The sequence below is a fragment of the Schistocerca nitens genome, chromosome 1 (genome assembly GCF_023898315.1).
Source record: "Schistocerca nitens isolate TAMUIC-IGC-003100 chromosome 1, iqSchNite1.1, whole genome shotgun sequence".
Lineage (NCBI taxonomy): Eukaryota > Metazoa > Arthropoda > Insecta > Orthoptera > Acrididae > Schistocerca > Schistocerca nitens.
Window position 1 is genome coordinate 528219482 of NC_064614.1, and position 17494 is coordinate 528236975.

The following is a 17494-nucleotide window of genomic DNA, read 5'->3' on the forward strand; positions in this document are numbered from 1 at the left end:
GAGAAGTACTCTCCTATAGAATTGATTCCCCTGATGGGCCAATTGATTTTGTCTTACAAACTTTCAACAAAGCCCAATGCAATTATAGTAAACTTAGAAAGGAGGCACTCCACCAATATTTGTATGGCTGGAAGTTCTATTTGGTTACGGATCATTGGCCCAATGCACAACATTTGAATGCTGACTAATTGTCTCACTTACCATTTGGTACCAACACAGCATTTGATTTGTCTCAGGAATCATAGCAAATCCATGCCATTAAGAGTCCCGCTCAATAGTAGATGAAGATACATCTGCTTAATGAACCCACTGATACCATTCATTTTTTATCTATGTTTCTTCCAAATTTGCGTATTTTATGTTCATTGAGGGTGCCTTTGGGATTGGTTTGATGTTTGGGAACATTTATTTGAAATTTCTTTGCTTTTTTTATTTATCTGTAACTTTTAAGAAGCCCATTCTTTTAACTTTTAAAAATATTAACTACTCTATAAAATTGCATCTTCTTCTTTTGTCAGTAACTGGCAGGTATTTACGTATTTAAAGTTATTTACATACCAAAACTTCACTACAAAAGTGTGTAAAAGATCATTTTATTTAATTGTTACTATAAAATTTGTTTATCTCTTGATTATAATTTTCCAGGTATATTGAACTTCAACTTACTGTAACAATACATCACTGACACACTGCATCAATGAGGCATAATGCCTTTGTTACTGCATGATTATGGAAGTCTCTGTAGAGTCATTGTTGTGAACAGACATGGAGAAGGAAGGAGTAGGACATGTTTTTATGTAGAAGCAGAAACATTGTTTCTCATGCAGTAGAAGTGGTCAGAATGACATTTAAATGAAAATTTTAACTTCTGTGGTGAGAAGAAATACAAATTTGTAATTGTGTAACCACTGTTTATTTCAAAAGTGATCCTTTACATCAAGTCTATTGTAAGTTAATTATGGTAAGTGGGTGCATACTTACGTTGAAGCTAAAATTATTCATCAACAGTTCAGTTGGAACACAAAAATATTTCTCCTGAAACACATAACAATCATTTCTCAATGTGTACTGGATAATGAGCTGAGCCACCAGTTTCACTGAATTAACTATTAACTATCATCATCATCATCATCTTGTATGTCATGCAACAAACAAATCAGGAGAATCTGTAGATTAAATGAGCACATTTATATGTCTGATAGTCTGGATGAAGAAATGCTGCTATAAAACTTAAATTTTAGTATTTTATTATCTTTGTATTGTTAAAACTGAGGGGTCAGGTGTATTTGATTTGGAATCTCAAATCGTGATCTTTTGTTGTTGGAAAGATATTAATTATGCTTTGTTTTGCAGATGTGATAACGAGAAACATTTTGTTTTAAAATGTCTCTTTTTTTTTAAAAAAAAAAAAAAAAGAAGAGAGAGAAAGAGAGAATGATTGGATTCTGGAACACTGTGGATAATGCTGGTTTCAAGAATAATCGAGATGATGAACAAAAATTAAAAAGTTAACAGGCTGCTTGGAAACAATGAATCAGGGCAGAAATCAAGATAAGTACAGCAAAAAGCTCAAATCATCACATTTCTGGCTAAAGTGGTCATAATTAAGTTATCATAAATGACAATTAACGAGGACTATGTGAACCAAGCATTTGGGGGGGGAGGGATTTGAGGAGGCAGAGTTTAGACAATTCGCAAGTTGACAAAAAACTTAAGGGCAATTTTAAGTCCATTAAGAGAAACAAAAACCAACAATGTCCAAATGGAATCTAGAATGTGGGTGGGAGAGGGGCTTAGAATCAGTAGTGAATGCTGACAATGAAGCTTTAAAATTGTAACTGATAGGTATCATGAAATCAGCCATGAAAACCAAGAGTGGACTTTAAAACTCTGAAATGCTAAAGAACAATGAGCAAATCAATACTCAAAACACAGAGTTAAAAAACAAAATAGAAGCTGGCTTCCAGCATATGAATTGCAGAATAGATATAGTTGAGAGCAGAGTCATAGTTTTAGAAAATGAGTTTGTCAAAGAAAGTTCAAGGCAGGGAAAGGATATTGAAGAATTAAAATCTGTTAAAAAATCAGTAGAAGTGAATGTTACAGTGGTGGTTCTGTTACTGGCAGGGGCGGGTTCGAATTCAAAAGTAGCAGTAACCCAAGATCAGAGTTGCCCTGTGACATGATGCTTCACTCCTTGTGTTAGCACTGGCATGGTGGTGTAATGTGCTATGCTACTTGTGAAGACCAGTGTGGCAAGCACTAGCTAGATGGTGCGAGAATGTGATATTGCCAATTGCTCAGTCTGGTGTGATGTGCACTGTCCGTTTGGTTGTGTTCCTCACTGACAGGTGGATACCACACATACCATGGGTTTTGCTAAGAATGGAGGGTAAAACGGATGGGAAAAGCATGGGAACAATGTAACAAAAAGATGTCGGGATACTAAACAGTTCCTTTATTGGGATGTTAATATGCACAGTTAATTACAGAACACATTTAAAAAGTAAGTTGCCACAAAAATGTCTATGAACACAAATTCTCAATTGAGTTGGTCCTGTAATTCCCACCACTCATGAAGGTGTTATTAGCACATATGAGGGGTAACCACCGTACGTGTGTGAGCAATCATTTTAGACTAAGTTCTAGACAACATGAGAAACATTGTTAGTGTTTTTGAGGTATGGTCAACAGGGGTAACCTAACAGAGTGATCAAGGAAATATGAAAATACAAATAAGTGAACTTGGAGGTACCATGAGTGTAAGTAAACTAACAAAGTTATCAAAGCAAAATAAATACACAAGTAAATGTACTTGATGAACCATAAGTGAAGATAATCTAGCAGAGTGACTAAAGCAAATATAAAATACAAATTAACAACCTTGAGGTTCTGTAGGTAAAGTTACTCTAACTCAGTTGTGAATTTCACTCTTTAACAGCCATAGGTGCGGTGCTGCAGTTTCACTAAAAGAAATTGGGTGCTGACACCCTCTCTATAATTTAACAGGCTCTGTGAAGTGGATGCTCCATGCAAGCTCAGGACATGAGAGCTGAATAATGTTGCACTGAAGTATGGCATCAGCCTCACTTACAAGTTCTCCATACGTGTTGTAGGAGCCGCAGTACTGTTCATAATGTAGACACACAAAACGGGTGAAACCAGTCATGCAGCACCTCAGCATCGGCATGGGAACTGCCAGGAGTTGGGGATGCTCCCTGAAGCTTCTTTTTTTCCCGGGCTGCTCATCTGCAGACATGTGGTGGGCACAAACATGTAGACATATAGTAGTGTGTCACCACACTATTCGCTCTATGGGAGAAGGAGAGGGCAGGTTGAACGGACATGAGGGCATGGATCAGCAGACTGCAACAGGCAGTGGTAGGATATCAGCGGTGATGGGGACAGTACGCCAGCATTGATGGCATGATATGCAGCGACCTCTGGGGCATCACATCATGATCTCAGCATAGGGGTGATGCCCTACCACACCACCAGCTGAGGTGAGGTGTGGTGATGCACTGTGGTCAACAGGCATAGTTGGGTGTGCTGTGGTGCAGGGGAATCTGGTAGAGGGCATGACAGTGTGCTAGTGCTCAGGCAGGTCACGCACAGTGTGCGACACACAGTGTGCCCCACACATGTTGCATAACGTGTGCTGTCCTGAGCCAGCAACATAGGTGGCACTCAATGCTGCCACCTCTTGCTGGTAGACTGGGTTACACATCACAGCTTAGGCATTTGCCCTGAAAGACTCGCTGATAGCATAGCTGGAGCATCAGAAATACAGTGCGCATGTTCACTATTTTCATTGGAGGAATGCACTGATGTGCGGGCCTCGCAACTCCTCCAGCACCTCTGTGCACTAGCTAAACCAATGATAATTTCTGGAATGCTGCTACTGTGGTGAAAGGGTACAGTACCGCCCGACATCGAAAATAGGTACAAAATACTTCATTATTTTTGTCAGAACAACACATTTTTTTTGTAAAATAACTCAATTTCAATTAATACAGCGAAGCCGGATACCAGTGTGGGAAAGAATGACAATTTATTTATTTAATTGATCACATGTGCACTCCCACAAAGTAAATCCCTACATCCAGTTTGGTGAGATCTGTGGAATGAATGAATGTATGGTCGTCTGCTAACCGCAGATAGTGAATGTGAATATATGATCATCTTTGAGTCGATTCTTTGGCCACCTTTGGTGGGACCAAAGAGATGAATTTTACCAGAGCTTTGAGGCCTGAAATGTGGCTGACCAATAGGGTACCAAGGTGTTTCCCCCACCTCGACAGAGATGGGAGAGGACCTAGAGAACGGCCATATTTCAGCACTCTGCCGCTGGATCTTGTGCTGTTAAGACCTGTTTTAGTTGTGCTCAGTAATGACGAAAGAGTGGAGACATGGTATGCATGTGGAATATTTAAGAGTAGTTTGAACTAATAATTTCTCTATCTCAGGAACTTTTGTGGGGAGAATTAAATGTCAGGCAGGTAACATTAAAGGGATTGTAGTAATCTTCGGAAGTGACCAACGGTCACAATGAAACCACGTGTAGCAATAAGTTGAAATACTTCCGTGTGCTTAAGTTAAGCTGAATTACTAGCGTGTGTACAATAAGTTGAAATATTTAAGAAATAGCGTGTGTATTTAAGAAACGGCGTGTGCAGGACTTGAAATTAGAGACGAGTACTTCCACGTGGTGAGTACTGTGTGAGTCTCAATCTGTGTATGAGACAAAGGACAAAGAGAAGTACTCGTCCATGGTATCAGTTGAGGACTCGTGTGTGTGCTTAATATTAAACTGCATGATATGATTCCGTGTGACGCTAGATTTAAACTCTGAGAGAGTATCAAGGTGAGTCGGCCGTCTATCCAGCAACGCCACTTGGCTTGCATTGCACAGGAAGACGTGCATTTATCTCCAGAGTTCACAGTAGGAAAGTAGAATTACAAAGTGGGGCAGTGTCGTGTGAAACTGGGATAAATATTGATTGAAGTGGGAAAGCTGAAAGTGATAATGTTGTGACTATTTAGTGTTTAGTATTTCATATTGTTGTGTGGTGTATGTCATGTAATTTGGGTATGTGTGGTTTGCATGGGGGAGTAGCAAGGTAGTTTCAAAAGATTTGTGGGTTATGCTTGTTCCTTCTGTATCACTCGATCTGGAGGAAAGTTTCGTGATGATTGTGAGAGTCGAAGTGTGAGGAAAAAATAAAAGATCCACCAGCCTATCCAGAAAGTGCACTGTAGCCTTAAATAAATTACGAGACCATAATATAGAGATTCACTAATGTAAAGCCATGCCCATTGGGCGGAATTTCTCATGTGATATTGTTGTAGGTTATAGAATTTGTGTGTTTAGGAATAAATAAGATAGTGAAAAGAAAAAGATTGGCGGCCTTTTCCTTTGAATTGTATGTTATCATAATGTCCCAAATTTATAATGTGTGCGCCACTCATATTCAGTGCGATGGCCACGTGTTAATAAAAGCCGGTAAATAAAAGACAAAAAGAAAATGTGGTATTGCCAGTGCGTAGTGTACAGTCAAAGTTCTGTAAATCACTGATAGTCAGATATGCGTTTCCGTTGCGTATTATTCATACAGGAAGATAATTTGTAACTAAATAGTGAGATACGAGAGTTCATGTTACTCGATAAATTAAGAAAGAATCCACTCGCTTGGCGGACCACTCATCTTGCAGGCCTGACTGCTTGATGCCACAGTATGAGTAAGGCAAGTGGGTGCCTCTCATAATTTCGACCCTGCCAGGATCTTGTTTTTGCCAGGATTCCTTTGCCAGGATATTTTTTTGCCAGGATATTGTGCCAGGATTCCGTTTTTGCCACGATAATTTTGTTACCAGGATATTTTTTCCAGGATATTTTGCTGTTAAGATTTTTTTATGGAATGTATTGTGATAGCGCTAAGAAGTAAAAATTTTTTTTTTCTGTTTGCAATTTCTTTCTGGATTGGTGAGGATCTTTTATTTTTTATGTAATTAATTGCTATATAGTCCAAGGCTGGAAGATCGTGGTATAATTTTTTTTGCGTAATGTCCGTAGTAACTAGGTCGCAGTCGAAAAGCGTAGCCACCATGGAGAATAGTGATTCTAGGGCGAACGTAGCAGTGCAGCAGGAAGTAGCTGTTGACCATGGGTTAACGAGCGAGAAAGACAAACACTCGAAAGGGGTTGAATTGTTCGGTGGACCGCTGCAAGGGGATCCTTTATGCGGCGGGCTTTGTCCACAAACGCGGGCTTTTCCCGACGACGCGGGCTCGGGACTAGGTCAGGTATTCAGTGAAAGTGAAGCTACCCTTAGCGAAGCTACCGTTTCTCAGGCAAATGAGGTGAGCGCGTCAAAGGTAGCAAATGACAGTGTGCTACTGCAGTTTTTACAGAGGATGGACGAAAGATTAGAAGCTATGAATAGAGATAATAAGGAGAGAGATAGGGAGAATAAGGAAAGATTTGATAGAGATAATAAGGAGAGGGATAGGGAGAATAAGGAAAGAGATAGGGAGAGAGATAGGGAGAATAAGGAAAGATTTGAAGCAATTAATGATATATTGGACGCGATGGATAGAGATAATAAGGAAAGATGGGAAGCGATGGATAAAGATAGTGAGGAAAGTATGGAGGCATTGGATAAGGGAAATAAAGAGGCAATGAGGAAGCTACACACAGTTATCGATGAGCGTCTGCCTGCAATTAATAATCGGTTAGAAGAGGGGGAGAAGAATCTTGGTGAGTTGAAGCAAGCATGTGACGCCGTGAAAGAAAAAGCTAATAATTTGGAGGTACAAGTATTTACAATAGAGAGTGATACTACTGAACGTAGGGACATGTTGCCAGATGAGCGAATCAAAGAGGTAGTGGTCAGAATGAATACGATTAGTGCAGATGCAGAAAAGATCAGTACAAGAGGCGAGACAGGTTCTGACAGTACGCAGCGAGAGGTTTATGCCGATCAGGAGGAGATACAATCACCATTACAGTTTAAAGAGGCACAATTAGAAATAAGTAGGAAACATAGTGAAGAACTAGCACAGTTGCAATTAGCGTGCAGTAGCGAAGGTGACACACCACCAGGTAGATTGCAGAGGGAGAGTGAGATAAACACAAAAAGCGAAAATAGGCAGAAAGAGCAACACGAATTCAGAGAGTCAGAAGAACGGTTGTGTCGGATAAAACAGGTGACAAACCCAACTGTGTATAGTCCAAGGCTGTCTCAATTTCAAGATTCATTACAATCATCGTGGGGACTGCTCCTCAAAATGAAGTTTGTGTATAACCATTTGAGGGACGGGGCTAGCGCGAAAATGCAAGAAGGCATTAAAGACTGTAGTAGCTATTTAAATGAATTCTGGCCGAAAAGTAAGCAGGACCAGGTTACGCTAAGCATATTGATGATGCCAAATCGTAACGAAGGTGGTATAAGGGATTCAGTGTCGTGCTGTCAGGAAATGCTGAAACTAAATAGGGATTTGGATGTGCCATACGAACCTGCGGAGTTATTTAGGATCCGTATAACGAAGTTGCCAGTGAAATTGCGCAGAAATATAGCGATAGCAGGCAGAGGCGTAGACGATTCTGCGTCATTTCAGCACTTGATACAAGAATTGGGTAATGAGAGCAATATCGTGAACAGAGACACGACTCATAGGTCAGATAGTGTCGAGGATAGGAACGGCAGAAACTATCAGAATGACAGGAGAGCATGGAATCCGGGCATTTCATTCTTGTCATAATGGATTGAAGGATAGGAGAAACTAATCCAACATATCAGCCCTTAATATCTTGCTCTAAAACACATGCAGCTGGCACTGGAAATTGTCTATGTAGCAGACAAACTCTACTAATATGTAGGAACGCAAATACCATACTTCTGAACAGAGAATATAATGAGGTGCTGTGTATGGTTGTTCGGAATCTGGTGTTAGGGAAACAGGCCACTAGCACCTAAGTTTCTAACACTTGGGCTGCCCATTTCTCCCAGCTTGTATATTCTCTGCGCACGTTTAATTTTCATGTAAGCACAGATTCCTAACTAGGAAATTCTTTACTGTGTATAGTGGACCATTCAGAGTGAGGCGGATTGTCCATGAAAATGCTGTACTGATTGAGACGATCAAGGGAAAACAATCTCGTGGGCTTCATCACATTTCTAACATCAAATTATGGAAAAGTTAAGGATAGATCTAAAGTAGGCAATTTATGGTAGATAGTCAGTGTATTTATTTGTGGTGTGTAACGTTGTGCAGGGGCAAATCGAACATAAGAATTTTCAGGCGGGATGTCAGGAAGTGTGACTGAATAGACTGGTCGAATGAGTCATGAACAGGACTCGACAGAGTGGTGTATGTACATATTTTTTGTCATATGAATAAGGATCAAGCAGAAACGACGTGATGATTAATGAGTGGATAAAAATGGTAGATAGAGAAGCGACGTGGAGCAGTGTGATTAATAAAGAGAGATTCGACGTGATGAAACAGTGGTAAATAAAGGTGAGTAGAATTGAATAATGTGGAGATGTCTTAGATGTATGTTACAGAGAGGCCTGTGTATGCTGCAATAGAGATTGATGCCAATGGCGAAGGAAGACCAGGAAATGATGGAGTAATGGACGGACGGAGAGCCGAAATACGAATGAAGAGATGAGGACAACTGCACAATGTGAAAGGACATAAAGGGAGTATGAGATCCAGATGGTGAACGTTGTGGAATACTGACGTAGGATGTAATATAAATGTAAAATCGAATTCTTACCATAAAATATGCAATTTGGCGAAAATAATATTTTTTTGTTGTTGTTGAAGCCTGGTACCAGTATAACTATTCAAAACGGTACCAATAATGTGTACAGTTATTTTGCAGGTTGAATAATTTGTGTATTTTTTGTTCTTAGATGAAATGTCGCAATTCTAAGTTGATATTTAGCATAAAGTGAGTGCAGAGGTAAGCCGATGGAGAGAGGTGCCAGAGTGAAAGGACGAATTCGGAGACTGGAATGCTATCCCCGAAACAGCTTCATGTGTTATGTGGTTGAGTATAAGGGAGCAAAGGTATGGTATGTTGTCGTGAGTGTGGTGGTGTTAAGGTTAGCTGACTTCTAGACCTATTCTGTTAGTGTATTAATTGATTGAATGAGAAGGAAAATGTGATGTCTGGTGAGTGAGAATCGTAGAGTAGTGTGATCAATGCGCACACTCCTGTGAAGAGGATGCTACCGATCTGTAACTAAAACATTATTGTGTATTGTTTGATTTGGATGAACCTCGATGGCAGGTCAGGATCTGACATCAAGTGGATGGTTCATACATGTCCTAGAAATGTTGTTATATATAATAAAATGTAAAATATATAAAGAGATACTAATTTTAGTCTGTCACAAGCACAAAGGTGCATTGTATGCTGTAGATTTAGAGTCACCAGTTTCTAAAATGTTTGTTGTGTTAGGATGTTAAAGTAGTTTACTATTTAATAACATGTGGTAGGTAATTGTGAGCCGTGTAGATTACTTCTTATTTTTTTGTTAGAACACTTTCAAGGGGATTAATCTCAGTCTGTCACAAACACAAAGGTTAACTGTATATTTTAGTTTTAGAATAAACAGTTTCTAATATTTTCACTGTGATAGGATGTTAGAGTAGTCTACTATTTTATATTGTAATTATGAGTTGTATAGATTGTTTCTTATTCCTTTTGTTTTTTATTTTTTACACTTTCATGTTTTGTATGAGGGACGAGATAAATGTTGATGTTGTATGTGTAGAAAACTAGGGTGTATAATTTTATGTTTTTTAGAACAAAGATTCTTTTATTACCAATGTATCTAATAGATCACACATGTAATCAATGAGTATTTAAATAATGTAAGAATATCCTTTTGTCTGTAATGTTGCGAGATGCACAGAAGGGTCTGACTGATTGGGTGTCGCAACGCCCATACCGCTAGCGGGGCGAAGCTGACGTCGCCATGGCGACGGGTGACAGAGCCGCGGCACTCCCCACTCCACTGCCGGTCGAGGTACACTCCACGCGCCCGCTACAGCAGGTCAACGGCCTGGGGCGACACGCACGTACCACTGGCCATTCATAAGTTCCGCCACCCTTACGACTGGGGAAAGTATCCCGCGGAGGCAACAGCGGGTGGTTTCTTCTGCTCAACGGTGCGCGTAGCGGCGCCACGGCAGAATGGACGACGCCCGGCAGAGCCCGGCGGGCATTTGTTACCAGCAACTATTAACTAGTACTGGACTGTGGAGCTGTGAAACAAGATGACTGCTCGTTACGTCTCCATAAGGTGGAAAGTGAAGGACTGGTGTTTCCACATTGTGAGTGGCGGAAAAGATTTTGTCTTTAGCAGACAGGACGATCGTTTTGTTTTGTCTTGACCACTGAACGGTGGGATTCATAAACTTTTGGCAGTGACTTGTTAAGTGTGATTTGTGAATTGCATGTATGACGCTTGGTATTCTTGGAGAGGACAGTTGTCGTTTGGTGACTAATTATTGTATGAACGCAAGAAACTAGCGTGGGACATTGACATTTGCGTCTGTAGTAGGAGACATTTCTTGAATTGGTGCGGGAATAAGTGCTGTTTATTGGAACTTACGACTCTTAATTACACCATGAACTGAAAGGACAGAACCGTGGGTAATAGTAGTTGTAGGGCCATTTCTGGACGACCAGATTCGTGTGGATGGTACGCTGAGTGTGACTATGACATTTGTGTTTAATGTGAGATACAGTTTACTGTTCAGTGCATGTTCAAAATGCCGATTTGAGTGACTTAAAGACTTTCGTCCGGGTAACCATGGGAGAGCTTTGACACCGAGACAGTGTTTCTAGGAAAACTATCAGCAACTTTTTGACCCCAAGAAAATCACAGAATGAAATGTTTCCGTGTGACTCGCAAGATAGGGAATAATGTATTTGTACTTGTAATTGTGTAAATTTTTTTATTATGTGTTTCATTCCTGAAGGGACAGCAAGTGTAATTGTATTTTATTAACATTTGTGTTTAGAATAGTTAGTGTTTTTTTTGTTTGTTCTGGGTTATCAAGTTCACGTAGCATGATTATTAGAAATGCTTTAATTATTAGCCAGTGGCGTAATACTAACGTAGCGGCTCTTGTAGCATTGATCAGTAAGGTTGTCACAGGGGACAAGGGTTTGCATTGCACAACAAATATCGGAATTAATTGATGCATTTTGATGTCGTGGACAGTAATGATCTTATTGGTGTGTTGACTGAAGTCACTTATTTGCATTATCACAGTGGTGATATTTCACATTAAAGTGTAACGAAGGCTAGTCGAAATGCAAGTTCTTGTCGTCCAAATGTGTAACAACAGAGAAATGAGCAGTAGAGTAAGATACGAGAGCTACTGGTGGATTCAAGCACTTATTGCTAACTATTTATTGCGTGTATTGATATGGAGCCTGACTTCTACGTGTAACTAGTGTACGCAATTTTTTTCTTTTGTTGATTTTGTTTAGTATTTAGACATTGCCGTGTAAAGATTATTACAACGCAATTTATGAATGTCAGATTACTTGCTCTGTGTTTGGACGGTGAGCTATTTAAAATTTCATGAGTACATTTAGTATTTTTTATTTGTTTTAGAATCATTGAAGTTTGGATTACTCCTAAAAATAACGGAGATCCCGGTAACTAAGCCAATTTTTATCTCACCATTATTTTTTAGTTGTATGATGTAATGTTTTATTTGTCATGTGGATTGTTGTAAATTTGTATGTGTACGTTACTCCGGATTGCGGAGAGTACAATAATGCAACAACTGTGTCAATAATTTGGTAAAGTAACAACATTTGGTCGTCAATTTGAGGTCACCAGGGGCTAAGGTCTCCTCCTGGTTATTTTGATGACTTCCTATTTTTGTTCTCATACAGTTTTCTTAAAAAAAAAAATGTTCGGAACTACCCTCGCATTGCAAGGATAGTACCGTGCCATTTTTTTCTGCATGGGTAGCTGGTGGTGAAAGGGTACAGTACCGCCCGACATCGAAAATAGGTACAAAATACTTCATTATTTTTGTCAGAACAACACATTTTTTTTGTAAAATAACTCAATTTCAATTAATACAGCGAAGCCGGATACCAGTGTGGGAAAGAATGACAATTTATTTATTTAATTGATCACATGTGCACTCCCACAAAGTAAATCCCTACATCCAGTTTGGTGAGATCTGTGGAATGAATGAATGTATGGTCGTCTGCTAACCGCAGATAGTGAATGTGAATATATGATCATCTTTGAGTCGATCCTTTGGCCACCTTTGGTGGGACCAAAGAGATGAATTTTACCAGAGCTTTGAGGCCTGAAATGTGGCTGACCAATAGGGTACCAAGGTGTTTCCCCCACCTCGACAGAGATGGGAGAGGACCTAGAGAACGGCCATATTTCAGCACTCTGCCGCAGGATCTTGTGCTGTTAAGACCTGTTTTAGTTGTGCTCAGTAATGACGAAAGAGTGGAGACATGGTATGCATGTGGAATATTTAAGAGTAGTTTGAACTAATAATTTCTCTATCTCAGGAACTTTTGTGGGGAGAATTAAATGTCAGGCAGGTAACATTAAAGGGATTGTAGTAATCTTCGGAAGTGACCAACGGTCACAATGAAACCACGTGTAGCAATAAGTTGAAATACTTCCGTGTGCTTAAGTTAAGCTGAATTACTAGCGTGTGTACAATAAGTTGAAATATTTAAGAAATAGCGTGTGTATTTAAGAAACGGCGTGTGCAGGACTTGAAATTAGAGACGAGTACTTCCACGTGGTGAGTACTGTGTGAGTCTCAATCTGTGTATGAGACAAAGGACAAAGAGAAGTACTCGTCCATGGTATCAGTTGAGGACTCGCGTGTGTGCTTAATATTAAACTGCATGATATGATTCCGTGTGACGCTAGATTTAAACTCTGAGAGAGAATCAAGGTGAGTCGGCCGTCTATCCAGCAACGCCACTTGGCTTGCATTGCACAGGAAGACGTGCATTTATCTCCAGAGTTCACAGTAGGAAAGTAGAATTACAAAGTGGGGCAGTGTCGTGTGAAACTGGGATAAATATTGATTGAAGTGGGAAAGCTGAAAGTGATAATGTTGTGACTATTTAGTGTTTAGTATTTCATATTGTTGTGTGGTGTATGTCATGTAATTTGGGTATGTGTGGTTTGCATGGGGGAGTAGCAAGGTAGTTTCAAAAGATTTGTGGGTTATGCTTGTTCCTTCTGTATCGCTCGATCTGGAGGAAAGTTTCGTGATGATTGTGAGAGTCGAAGTGTGAGGAAAAAATAAAAGATCCACCAGCCTATCCAGAAAGTGCACTGTAGCCTTAAATAAATTACGAGACCATAATATAGAGATTCACTAATGTAAAGCCATGCCCATTGGGCGGAATTTCTCATGTGATATTGTTGTAGGTTATAGAATTTGTGTGTTTAGGAATAAATAAGATAGTGAAAAGAAAAAGATTGGCGGCCTTTTCCTTTGAATTGTATGTTATCATAATGTCCCAAATTTATAATGTGTGCGCCACTCATATTCAGTGCGATGGCCACATGTTAATAAAAGCCGGTAAATAAAAGACAAAAAGAAAATGAGGTATTGCCAGTGCGTAGTGTACAGTCAGAGTTCTGTAAATCACTGATAGTCAGATATGCGTTTCCGTTGCGTATTATTCATACAGGAAGATAATTTGTAACTAAATAGTGAGATACGAGAGTTCATGTTACTCGATAAATTAAGAAAGAATCCACTCGCTTGGCAGACCACTCATCTTGCAGGCCTGACTGCTTGATGCCACAGTATGAGTAAGGCAAGTGGGTGCCTCTCATAATTTATGGGAGAAGGAGAGGGCAGGTTGAACGGACACGAGGGCATGGATCAGCAGACTGCAACAGGCAGTGGTAGGATATCAGCGGTGATGGGGACAGTACGCCAGCATTGATGGCATGATATGCAGCGACCTCTGGGGCATCACATCATGATCTCAGCATAGGGGTAATGTCCTACCACACCACCAGCTGAGGTGAGGTGTGGTGATGTACTGTGGTCAACAGGCATAGTTGGGTGTGCTGTGGTGCAGGGGGATCTGGTAGAGGGCATGGCAGTGTGCTAGTGCTCAGGCAGGTCACGCACAGTGTGCGACACACAGTGTGCCCCACACATGTTGCATAACGTGTGCTGTCCTGAGCCAGCAACATAGGTGGCACTCAATGCTGCCACCTCTTGCTGGTAGACTGGGTTACACATCACAGCTTAGGCATTTGCCCTGAAAGACTCGCTGATAGCATAGCTGGAGCATCAGAAATACAGTGCGCATGTTCACTATTTTCATTGGAGGAATGCACTGATGTGCGGGCCTTGCAACTCCTCCAGCACCTCTGTGCACTTGCTAAACCAATGATAATTTCTGGAATGCTGCTACTCCCGTATTGGTTTGCGCATCTGCTTGCCACACACCACATGGCATTAGCTATGAACTACTATACAAACAATGATGTGGCAGCTTCACTCCACACTGCAACCATCACTGCTGGCACACAGTGTCATGCTGTCCCATCACATTCTCTCCCACACATACAGCCCGTCTCATCACCCACACCTTCCATGCCCCACAAACCCTCCACGAACATAGTGTAGCTCATATACTGCATAACTGGCAAGATGTGCAGGCTCACCTCCAACCTGGAGCACGCACAACCTCTGCCCCCCAAGCCAAGCCAATCCCTCCACAGCCCTGTAATGCCTACAATAGCCAGGGTGCATGCCCACACAGGCACACACCACTCCAAGCAGCTAGTGGCAGCCAGGACTTTCGGGTTACAGGTGACCTTCACTGGTATCACAAGTGTTTTCAGCAGCAATGTTGCAAACTGCCAGGCACTGTGTTCAAGATCTCCAAACATAGATGGCTGCTGACAGTAGCTGCACCTGGCTGCTGCGCTATTTCTCAGTGAATGTTTGTGTATGATCATCAGAACCCCTCCTTCCCAACAACCTACCTGCTTGACAGTGGCTCTGATCTCTCCATCTACCCCTGTGACCTGTTGCCCTTTTCTGCCCCCCCCCCCCCCCCCATCCTCATGGCCGCAAATGGCTTTGTAACCAGGATCTACTGCTCCCATGCCAGTTCGTTAACCTGGGTCAGACTCGGAAGACATTTCATTTGGACCTTTCAGCAGAAACACCACAAACTGCCAGGAACCATGTGTATGGCCCCAAACACAGGCAGTTATCAGTAGTAGGTGCGCCTGTCTGCTCTGCTATTCCTTCAAGCCTGTTTGTGTACTGTCATTGGAATCCCTCCTCCCCAACAGCCTACCTGCTTGACAATGGCTCCTATCTCTCCATCTGTCCCCACTAAATGTTACCCTCCTCTGCATTCCCCACATCCCCCCTCCTCCTCAGTGTGGCAAATGGCTCTGTAATCAGAACCTACTGCTTCCACATCTGGTCCATTGACCTTGGCATTGGCAGAGATTTGGCATGGACCTTTACCATGGCTAACATTACATATGCTATCTTTGGTACTGACTTCATTGTCCACTATGGCCTCCACCTCGACTTGACAGATTGGCATATCATTGATGGCACATCCCTCCATTCTATTCCTTGTTAGATCCCACACTGCCACCCATCTTGCCATCAGGAATCATCACATTCTAGCTCCTTTGCTGAACACTTCCAAAATCTCCACTCCTCACTGACCCTTCCAGAAACATCCAATCTCACCTTCTCACCTGAGAGGTACACCATGATACATTACATTACAGCCCAATGATGTCCCCCCCCCCCCCCCCCCCAGTTATCTGCCACCTCTGCCGCCTTCCCCAGGTAAGCAAAGAGCAGCGCAGACCAAAATTGAGGCAGCAATCACCACCAGTGTGTGTCACCCTTTGAAGTGCCTCGAGTCCATGGGATTCCACCCTACAACTCATCCCCAAAAAAGATGGCACTTTCAGGACCTCAGTACCAGGATAGTCCCCGACTGCTACCCAGTTTCCCTCTCATTCAGCTACAGTGATGACCCATCCAGCGCAACTGTCTTCAGAAATGTAGACTGTGTAAAAGCATTTATGCAGATTCCGGTCATAAAGGACATGGAGAAGACGGCAATATTCAACCCATTTGGTCTTTTTGAAAGCACCTTTCCTATGCTGCACCTAGGATTGTTCCACCTACCTGGATGTTATCCTCATCTACTTGTGTGATGTCTTGGAGCTCCACTGGTGCCTCCAGGAGGTATTTTCCTGCCTCCAAGAGGCGGAAGTTATCATCAACCTTGAAAAGTGTATCTTCTGTGTTTTGGAGATCGACTTCCTTGGACAGAGGATATCATCTGCAGGATCCCACTCTCTGGATGAGAAGGTCCAGGCTGTTGCTGAATTCCTACAACTCACAACTCTCAAAGAGGTACACAGGTTCCTCAGGATGGTGAATTTTTCTGGCACCAATTGCAAATGTGCAAGTACAGCTTACTGCTGCAGTCCAGCGTGACTATACTAAAGGTAGCAGTCCATTCTCTGGGCAACACAAAGGACAGAGAGTTCCGAACAAATGAAATGTGAACCCTTGCACGCTGCCCTCCTGGCCCAACCCTATCTGACCATCCCACTCATGATCATTACTGACGTCAACCAGTCTGCCCTAGGTATCATTCTTCAATAATGGACTGAAGGTCCCTGGCAGCCACTAGTGTTCTTTTCTGTGAAGCTCTCTGTGGCACATCAGAATTGGGCCATGTATGACAATGAGCTTCTAGCCACCTACAAGGTGGCGAAGTACTGCTGCCCCTCGGTGGAAGGCCACACCTTCGCGGTCTTCACTGACCAACACCCCCTTACAACAGGGTTTTGTCAAAAGGAAGGCACACAGATATCCCCTACACAGTTCCAGCAGCAGCAATACAGAGAAATCCACAGTTGACATATACCATGTGGCACACATTCAGAATATCATCACTGATTGCCTGAGCCACTCCTACGCCCTCAGCACCCGCCCTTGACTGCACTTCACTGGCTGCGTTGTGGACACCAGCCAGCTACCACTCTGCCTGCAGTACTCAGACCACATCTAATGCTTAAGCACAGGGAAAGACCTTTCCTGCATGGCTCCATAGAGTTGCCACCACAGTATCCATTGATCAGTTGAACCCAGTATATATTAGAGATGAATCGTTCGCAAACTAACGGGTCCAAAGGAACGGTTCACCAAGATGAACGGAATGAGCGATGAACGAATTCTAAGGCACAGTCTTTCATAGTTCACTTCGGTCGCGGCTTTCTACTTATAGCTCCTGGGAACGGCAAACGGTCGGTCTCATTCACGCAACGGCACGTTGGCCAGTCTTGTTCCAGCCTCGGTCCCGTTCCCATCGCTCTTAGTTGTGGCTTTCTACTTACAGTTCCCGGGAATGGGAAACAGTTGGTCTTGTTCCCGCAACGGTACATCA

General features: G+C 42.0%; 1 protein-coding gene across 2 annotated transcripts in view; it reads right to left on the minus strand.

Moving 5' to 3' along the window:
- The window catches only part of LOC126236293 (synaptonemal complex protein 3-like), a 210442-nt gene that overhangs the window by 37746 nt on the left and 155202 nt on the right, over nucleotides 1–17494 (minus strand). The window contains exon 6 of one of the 2 annotated variants that reach the window (XM_049945486.1): nucleotides 3164–3249. The exons of the other annotated variant lie outside the window; for it this stretch is intronic. The gene's annotated coding sequence lies outside the window, so the exon portion shown is untranslated. Of the gene's footprint in view, nucleotides 1–3163; nucleotides 3250–17494 lie in introns of those variants that run through there. 2 annotated transcript variants of the gene reach the window in all.